At 47.0% G+C, this 9376-nt stretch overlaps 1 long non-coding RNA gene across 1 annotated transcript; it reads right to left on the bottom strand.

The window, feature by feature from the left end:
* Positions 1 to 1436: 1436 nt before the first annotated feature.
* Positions 1437 to 8126, bottom strand: LOC109143407. The gene is made up of 2 exons (XR_002043550.2): positions 8051 to 8126; positions 1437 to 2512 (listed from the first exon to the last, which is right to left on the bottom strand). It is a non-coding gene; the product is annotated as an uncharacterized LOC109143407 (long non-coding RNA).
* Positions 8127 to 9376: the final 1250 nt, after the last annotated feature.

The raw sequence follows: 9376 nt of genomic DNA, 5'->3' as shown, positions 1-9376 counted from the left end.
AGTGCCATATCTGTGTAGAGCAGTCAGCCTGGCACAGAGCCAAAGCTTATCCCACTTATTTTCCGTATACCCCGAAGCCCATGCACACACAAACATAAATACATGTGTGAAACAATATACTCTGAAAGGCTACTGAGACTCTACACTCCAGCGTTCAACAGCCCAGAGTGTCCAGAATTTGCCTGGTTTTCCTCATCCAGATGAACTGTAATTGAGTTATCCACACCCTTTTCCTACAGGCATCCCCCTCACTCTGCATTGGCAATGGTTGCTGCTCCTGAGGGAGCAGCTCCCCTCATGATTTATTCTCCTCTTGTTTAATGTGCAGCGAAGGGGCTTTTTACTGCCTGCTATTCAAACTGTGCTTTGGGCACAAAATTATTCATTTCCGTATGGTTTTTCCATGGTGCTCATGACAGCAGTGTCTGAGAGTTTCACATGCACTGTTTCCTTTTCCAGTAATGTTGAGAGGATGCTGACCCTGTATTATCAGTGAGGAGAGAAGGCAAGCAGTGATGAATAAAAGAAGGGTCTTCATAATTTCAGTTTCCCGATGTGAGTCACCCACAGCCCGAGTGCTTTGATGACAGATATTTAGAGCTCAGCTCCAGCAGTCGTTGCACAAGCTGGATCTAAAGATCTCCCACATAAACACCCAGGTAAGGCAGAAAATGCTGGTGAGTGCATTGCTCCCCAGTGACTTTAATCTGGGGGTTTTCTGGTTTTTTATAAGTTTACCATTCCTGTAACTTTTTTTCTGTGGGTAGTTCTCTAGAGTTTGAGTTAATTTTCCTAAGCAAACTTAAAATCCATAAGTTTCATAAGTCTTGACCAAATTTGCCATGATACAGGTTAGCAGCAGGATGGACTGTTTTGAACTGTGATGTGATTGGCATTTTATGGGCTCCCTGGTAGCAGAGGTGACTGATTGATAGGGACTGGCCATGTGAAGGCAGCGAGACGTGCTTTGCCAGCACATTTTGATTTGTTTTGTTTTTCCAAGTGTTTTCTGTCTGCATAATAGTGATAATTGAACTGCTGCTTTCAGTTGTGAAAGGTGTTGCAAATATCACCAAATTAATGAAAAACACTGCCATTTTTTACCAAAATTAGCTCTACTCTGTTTATCAAAGTATTCACATACAATTTCAAAAGGATTTGTATCCAGAGAGGTGCCTTAAAAAATCAAAATTAAAAAAAATCAGACTGTCCTGAAGATACCAGGGAAATGGTATGTCTTACATGAGGGTTTTTCTTGAATCAATCCAACCTTAATTGGGCTGTGCTGGTGCCTACAACCCTCCTCCACAGACAGTAGTGGACAGTAGACATTGGATATATCTTGGAGTCTGAGCAGCCCCATGAACTCAGCACCCTCCCATATTTGTATTGCTCTTCTCGTGCCCTGTGGGTTAAAGCTTCAATTTTAACACATCTGGGACTGAAGAAAAATTTATTTTCCTGTTCCTCTCCATCTCCAAAAATCCTGTCAGTAAAGGTGGAGAGAGGCGATGTGAGATAGTATAAGATGCTGTTTGTGCAAACATTTGTCATCCTAAACATGACCTCATGATACAAACCAGGACTTTGGCAGCTCAAGACAAAACACAGCCTTTTTATGCTTTGCACTGTAATTACTTCATGAAGCAAAATCCTCAGTCAAATTAATTTTCTTCATGCATATCATAGGTATTAAACTGCAACGGTGCACAAGGATTGGCCTTTCCTTTAGCTAGCCTGGCTCCAAAAGTAAATTGGAAAAGTAAGTGGCAAGGAAATAACAAACAGCTGAACATTTTGAAGCCTTTTCTATTAAAACAAGGTCTATTTCCTCTAGTTTTCACTTCTCCCCACCAGGCCAAGCACTGGAAGATGACGAGAGTGGGAGCAGGAACAGAAGCAAGTGTGAGATAACTTACTAAGATAGAGTCTGTGCTGTGAAGAAGTTCAAGGGCCTGTTTTCTTACAAACCATTCAGTGTGTCTGGCACTTCGGAGCTGATGGCAACCACTCCCTGCATTGATCTGGCGATGCAGACCTGAGGATTATTTGCCTACAAACAGCTATTGTTTGCAGGATTGGCAAATGAAAAAAAACAAATATGTTTGTTTTGTCCACAGATCATGTTGCTTCCTACTTTCTCTTGATAAGAGGCGTTTGGGGACGGTGCCCGGGTTTTGGAAGCAGTGGTTGTCTAGGCAGGAACTGAGAAGCCTAAAACGTGCTTTCTTCTTCTGCTCCTTCCTCCCTCTTTGCTCTCACTCATCATCACATCTTTTCTGGGCCCAATGCCCAGCAGTTCTGCATTAACGCCTCAGTACACACAGCTGAACAGTTCGCAATGCAACGTACCCAGTGCCGTCATGTCTTCCCAAATCAAGCTCCTGCAAACCATTTTTGTTTATGGGAAGAATCACTTGGCTTCACAATGCTGCTGGTGATCTGTGCCCAGCTGACTCGAGACACTCCAGGTCTTCCCAGAGAAAAGGTTTTGCAGGGCGCCATTGTGAATCTAGAAAATACAGAACAGAGCAGGTAAACAAACATCCCTAAAGATGATCCCATCTCAGACCTTCCTCCTGCAAACCCATACGGGCTTAATGTTAAGCACATGAACAGTCCCAGATCACTTCAGCAGAGCTATTCACATGCTCACAGTGCAGAGCATTTGCCAGATCAGACCCTTTATGTCTAATTGCAAGATAAAAGGCAAGTCTCCCAGTTCTATCAACTGTAATGAATTGTTATTAGCAGCACAATTTAAAATAGCCTTGGGGCAGATCCCTGGCAGACCACTGGGGATAAAGTGATGTGGACTTGTTGCAACAGAACCTGGAAATACTTTTTCTTGGATAAAGCGCCATGCCAGTCATGTGAAACGCTAACACTGTGATGAGGTTGTTTTTGTAGGCTTCGACCTGTGCAAGGCTTTCTTTTTTGTGGCTGTTTTCTGCAGAATTCCTCTCTTTTCCACCTTTTGGGTTGAATTCTGCTGTTTGAACCGAGTCGGGAAACTGCTCTGCTCCTAACCTTGGGGACAATTTCTGTATGGATTTGATGATGTTATGGTGTCCAAAGGCAACTTTACAAGCTACAGTGGGAAAAAACCAAATCACGGCCCCTGTCCAGCAGGGTCTTTGGCACCAGGTCAGCATCCACGACCCTGGGCTGCACGCGTGTCGTGTCCCCTCGGGTGAGGGGCTGGGCAGCACAATAGGCGACATTGTGTCCCGTCGCTGCCACTAACGGCGAGGCGGGGGACAGGCGAATCTGGGGGCACAGAGAGCGAAACCCACCCATGTCCATTAATGAAGGGCCAGCCCCGGGCCCTCATTAGGAGCCCGCCGGGCCGTGCCCCGGCCCCGCCGCCCGCCAGTGCTGGGGCCGAGCGCGGAGCGGCCGCGGCGCTCAGCGGGCGCGGAAAGTGGCGCGGCCTCTCCGGGCTGGCGTTTGCACCTGGGGCTGCCGCAGTTTAATGGACTTTAACACATGCAAACAAGAGCTTTTGTGTGCGGGCACAAAGGCTGCCCCGGCGCGGGGCTCTCCCCAACACTGCCGCATTGTTTCCCCTCCACTGCTTCTTGTCACCCTCCTTGTCAGAGTTTAATGAGGACAACGAGGTTTCGCAGGCTCATTTCGCACTTCAGCAACTTTCTAACACTTCCCTAACGAGGGAGAAGGGGCCGGAGCGATCGGGGGCGCAGGGAAGGAGCCGCCCCGGCAGAGACCCGCAGCCCCGGGGCCGGGGCAGGTGCGCCCGGGGCCGAGCAGGGATGCGGGACCGAGCCGGGATGCGGGGACTCAGCCCCTTCCAGCCCATCTCCGGCACCTCGACGTGGCTCCATTCGAAAAAACCCAGCTTATTGACTTGAGCGATTTAAGCTCGGCCGAGAAAGCGGGAGTGTCCCTGTGGTGCCCGGAGGAGCAGCGAGGCTGAGGGGAGGTGGTGGCCGCTGCGACCGCGGCGGGCAGCGGCAGGGACCGGCCCCGTAGCTCGCTGTGAGGCATTTCCCCGGAGCACGTAGTTTTCTCGGGGCAAGTAGCTTTCCCGGGAGTAGGTAGCATTCCCCGGGCTCTCCGGCCCGGAGATCGGCAGTTTTCTCACCTCCCGCCGTTCTCGCCGAAGCCGAGCATCCCTCCCGAGGGCGGGGAGGGAGCGGGGCGGACGCTCGCCTCCTCTTCCCTCGCCCCGGGGCAGTTTCTCCCCACACCGATCGTGTGTTCGCCCGGCACTGCTCGGCGCGTTCCGCTGCTCCTTTCAGGGATAGAGCGGGATTTCGCGGTGGCGGGGACCGGCGGGCGAGGGATGCCGAGCAGGCTCGGTAAAACTGCCCAAACCCCGGATTTGCACCGTTCAAAGCCCTCGAGGTGTTGTAACCGCTTTGGGCTTTGGGCGAGCGGCCTCTCCTCCCCAAATGCAGCCATTCCCCTCGGGCTGACTTTATTTCCCCCTCTGTAGACAGCCAGTGGTCCCAGGCAGATCGTAGCTGCGGTTTTCAGTGTTTTAGATGGAAATTTTGGGGAGGATTTGCCTTTAGCCTTTGCAAATCCTCGTTTCTGCCTCCTGTTCCCACGACCGAAATCTCCCCTCCGCTTTTTTTCTTACTTCCCTCTTCTGTGTGTGAGAGAAATTTGGAAAACTCGAGAAGTCGTTTAATGCAAAGGGATTTTAAAACACAAAAGTATGCTGTGAAAGAAAAAGAACCCAACACCCCAACTACTTAATTAGATACTTACCGAAGGAGCCATTAGAGCCTGCTGGGTATAACATGGTTTATAACTTCTCTGGCCACAAAGAAATTCAATAATTACTATTTTTTTCCTCCTTTACAATGGGATGGGTTAAGGATGGAGGGTGATAAACTTAACTCTGTTTCTGGGCTTTTCGCAGATTAGCCTTTGGCATTTGCTGGTAAATACCAAGTGAATAGAGACTGTGTGACCACAGTCCCTTGAATTAGGGACAAACATTTCCTCTGTGCATTTTAAATAATGCTACTGCCAAATATTTTGTTACCAGAGATCATTATCATTTTGAATGAAAACTCCAGGAGTAAAGGCATTGGTTTTGTCTTTGCTGGTGTGGAACAGACTATATGATATCTAGAACAGCAGCAAGCTTTCACAAATTGCTATATGATTTCTACTGCCAGGTTCTGTGATATTGGATACGACATAAAAATAAAAAAGCCAGGCAGATAGACACAGAAACTCACAGAAGCCACCTGTATATTTTGTTTCAAAGGAAAATCTCAGCTATTGTCTTACTGGCTCTGGTTCTGTTAGGCCTTGGATCTGCTTAATCTTTAAAGCTATTCAAACAAATTGAATGATACAAGGCAAGTCTTCTATAATTAATCTGGATTCTTGAATTTTGATACAAACTTTTATGTAACTGAGACGTTTCTCTGTTTTCCTTGCAAAGACATTGAATAGGCACTAAGTCCTCCTGTCAAGAGTGCTACCATGAACAAAGTCAAAAGGAACAAACCTGGAAATTTTCCCTTCATGAGGAAGAAAGAGGTGCAAACATAAAGTCATGGGAGAGCTGGTACTGGTGCCTGGACAGAGACCAAGGTTTAAAGTGGCCCCTGTGCTACAAACCACAGAACACGAACACAGGAATGGTGGTTTGTCCCAGGCACAGCTTCTGCAGGATGTTATTTTGTCAGTTTATCCCAACCTCACAGGGACTCAGCGCTGGCACTCAAAGGTCTCATTTGAACCTTTTGAAATGTTTATTCTTTCACTACTACAGTCCAAAGAAAATGGAAACTATGCCATTGGGTATGGAAGAACTTGTGACATCCACGCTCAGCTGCCGCTGTGGATGATGAAGCTTCAGCTGTGGTTTGCTCCTTCTCACTCCTTCTCATGTTATGCAATTTTCTCTTGGTATTTGGCAGAACTGCTTCAGAATGGATACTTTGCAGAGCTGTGCATCTTGTGATGAGGCATTGTTGAAATCTCTCAATATATGACCCCCTTGTAGGAGTAAAAATTTTATCTGGGTTATCAGGAAAGTAAGAATTATATTGGGTTTTTTTTTGTTGTTTTTTTGTTGGTTTTTTTGTTTTTTTTTTTTTTGTGATTTGGACTGTCTGGCTTCAATGGAAAATTAACACACTGAGAAAGGTCTGTAGGTCTGGACCTGCTAAACTCATAGGCTGCAGATACAATTCCCACTGAGACCATTGGTAAAAACCCTCACAGACCCAGCACAGGTTCAGCCAGCGTCAGCAGCTCTCCAGGTTACCCCCCAGCAGATCCATTGACAATTTCTGCTTTCTGACTCTCCATCTTTCCTCACACATTTTTCTTCAGATCCTGTAAAATCCAGTGAAAGAATGAAAATCTTTTGATTTTGAAGCTGATGTCTCTGGCCGTGACGGTTTATACAGTGCAGTTCTACCATCAGGTGTATGGAAAAGGACCTTCTGCCTTCATGGAATTACCTGATGGGCCAAATGAGTTGGGTTTCCTCGAGTTTCTGAGCAGTTGTGGGTCTGACTGTCTTTTCACAGACACAGACAGAAGTGGTGCTGACCGTACAGACAGAACAAAAAGCTGTGCCAAGGGCCACATCAGCTGCTGCCCAGTCTTGTCCTTGGTCACCTCAGGCAACTCCCTCTTTGCTGAATGTCCTACCCCACATGCCAGGCAACAGTTCCACCTTTTACTCATCGAGGTGTTGTGTCAAACCATGTGCCCAGGATGTTGGTGCTCTGTGCCAGCCTTTCACCACTCACATTACCAGTGTCTCCAGAAAGGTAATGCCAAGGCTTGTTCTCCATTCCCTACAGAGGTATCACATTCTTCAGGTTACCCAGAGACCCTTTGGAATGAGGCTGTTCATTTTAGGATGGGAAAAGAAACAAAAGAGAGACCCTGGTCCCCATAGAAGAGAGGAACCACCCAAAGTTGCACATGCAATGGCCCAGACAGGACGTTTTTTGGGTGCCAGCATCTCCTTAGGTGCTGCTGCCGCTCCTGACGCCAAAGCCGCTGGGTCTTGTCACAGCTGCTCCATGCGCCGGCCCTGAGAGGCCACTGCTGATAACACTCTCCAGGTGTTCAGCCTGAGAACAAAGGCCCTTTTCAGTGGCTGCTGAGAAGGAAGAAGCCTCCTTGCTGGACGGAAAATGGCTTTCCTGGCTGGCAATATTTGGTTACAGTACGATCTGTTACTTCAGAAGAAGCCCCACAGAAGGGAAGGTAATTTGACTCAGGCATGTGAAAAACCATTGTGGGGACTCTTGTCTACCTCCTTCTTCTCCCCAAAGTACTGAAACAATGTTGAGTTGTGATGTTTCATACAAGCAAAATAAAACTGGAATCTGGGATCAAAGTGTGCCTCATCTTGCTATGCCCATTGTTATGAGGGCGAGCTGGGTCATCATCCTGAAGAACCTGGGCTCTCTGCAGAGGCCCAGTCCCTTACCTGGCTGGATAGCACACAAAACAGTGTCTTCTGATTGCAAAACTGAGCTGAGAAAAGCTGTGTGCTGTCAGGAGCACAGTCCAGGGGAAGCTTTCCCTCAATCCATGGACCTGAATTGCAGTGCTTGTGTTGGAACACCTTAATGAAACATTTTCACAGTAAAACTCATATTGTTTGCACAGGGACACCTGAAGGATAATTTGGTTCTATGGATAAGAGTGAGGAGGTGGGTTTGGGTATATTTTCCAAGTAGCCATGCACCCTGTTTTGGCACTGGAGGGATTTCCAAAGGGGAAGGCGCGGTGACCACTGATTGCAGCTGTCTAGAGGTGGCGCATTCCCCCTTTCCCACAGAACCATCTGCCAAGGGAAGGAGCACCCCTTGCACAAGCACTGCAGTCCTGTTCTCCATGTATTTTCAAAACCTGGCTCTTACCACCAGCTGAAGGCTTTCTGTGCTCTCCTATGGCCTCACCATAGTTATAATCTCCTTGAGGTACTCCCAGTATGTTCCTTCACCAGCCTGCTCCTACATTATCCCTACACCCCATAAGCTGTTCCTCACACCCCGGGGAGTTGGTTCCCTCAGATATGTAGGAGGTGACTTACCTAAAATTATTTTCTCCACATCTTTCAGGTAGAAGTGAGAAAGACAATCCAAGGAACATTCCCACACTGATGAGCCATTTCCCATCTCTGAAAGAAACACAGAGGGATGCTGTCCTCATCCCAAATGTACTTGCTTAGTGGAAGAGCAAGGACATGAAACCCCTTTTAAAATATCTGCCGTTCATGCATAAATATATCTCTGTATAAAGCAGAACTTCTAATTTTAAGTAAGCAGAGGAACACTAGCACAGATATTGCACTTTTCAATCAAGCAGTACTATTTCCTATATAAGACAAGGCTTCCCTAATTCTTCAAATGCACCAGCTAACATCTATACAAATAATGGGATTTGGCTGAGTACAGTTAAATATATTTGATTACTTCCCTTTTATCTAGTTCTAGGTTTACTGTACTTTTCCTTGGATGGCAAATAAGGAGCCCTTTTCTTCTAAGTGACAGCAGGGAAAAGAATCAGGTTGCTAATTTACCTGAGACCCAGGAGTGTGTAATGATAGATGTGTGCTGGAAACTACAGAGTGGGCTTTCTAATTTTGGGGGGAGGAGAGACGGAAAGCATGAGATTCGTTAATCTTTCAAATTGATGGTGCTTTTGCTGATGGACTTTCATGGTTGTAATTACACACACATCAGGAAACAAATGCAGTGAGAAGAAGAGCTGACAGGAGGCTGGGACCTAACGAAATGTGTCATACAGGAAGCAATTAAAATGGAAAATCATCATTCTCCAGACAAACAAGGGTACAATGTGCTCGTGGTTAATCACAGTATCTTCTCTCAAAGCAAACATAGTCTTACCTGCAGCAGTGTAGGAAGTGAGCACACACATGGTCCAGGAGAAGTTTGGTTAAAGAAGCAGAAATCCTTGTGTGGATGTCCAGGCCTGCAGGTCACCAGTGCTTCCAAGGATGTGTCACCCAGGTTTTTGCATGGAAGATCTGCATCAAAGTCTTCTAGAAGAGATGTGAAGGAAAGAGGCAGGTGGGGAGGGAGAAGGGAGGACGGATGGCAGGCAGGCAGAGAAGGGTGCCACCCATGGTTTAGGTTTGTTTCAAAATGGGTGTGTTTTCTGTCCAAGGGAAAGCAAAAGCCCGGAGCGTGCCCATATCGCCATGATGCCAGATCAAATGGTCTTAAGCACCAGCAGCTTTGGGTGAAAATCACTTTCTAGGTAGGAAAAGGAATCTGAGCCCAAGCTGATTTTACAGTGCAGATGTGCTGTTAGTCTGATTTAGGAAATGCTTATCTCCTCCTCTCCTGGGATTCCTTTGCCTTCTTCTGGAATCTGAGCAGGTCAAGTTCAAGCC

The sequence above is a fragment of the Corvus cornix genome, chromosome 10, assembly GCF_000738735.6.
Source record: "Corvus cornix cornix isolate S_Up_H32 chromosome 10, ASM73873v5, whole genome shotgun sequence".
In the NCBI taxonomy this organism is placed as follows: Eukaryota; Metazoa; Chordata; class Aves; order Passeriformes; family Corvidae; genus Corvus; species Corvus cornix.
The sequence above is the reverse complement of the archived record's forward strand: the minus strand, read 5'-3'. Positions and strand labels throughout refer to the sequence as shown.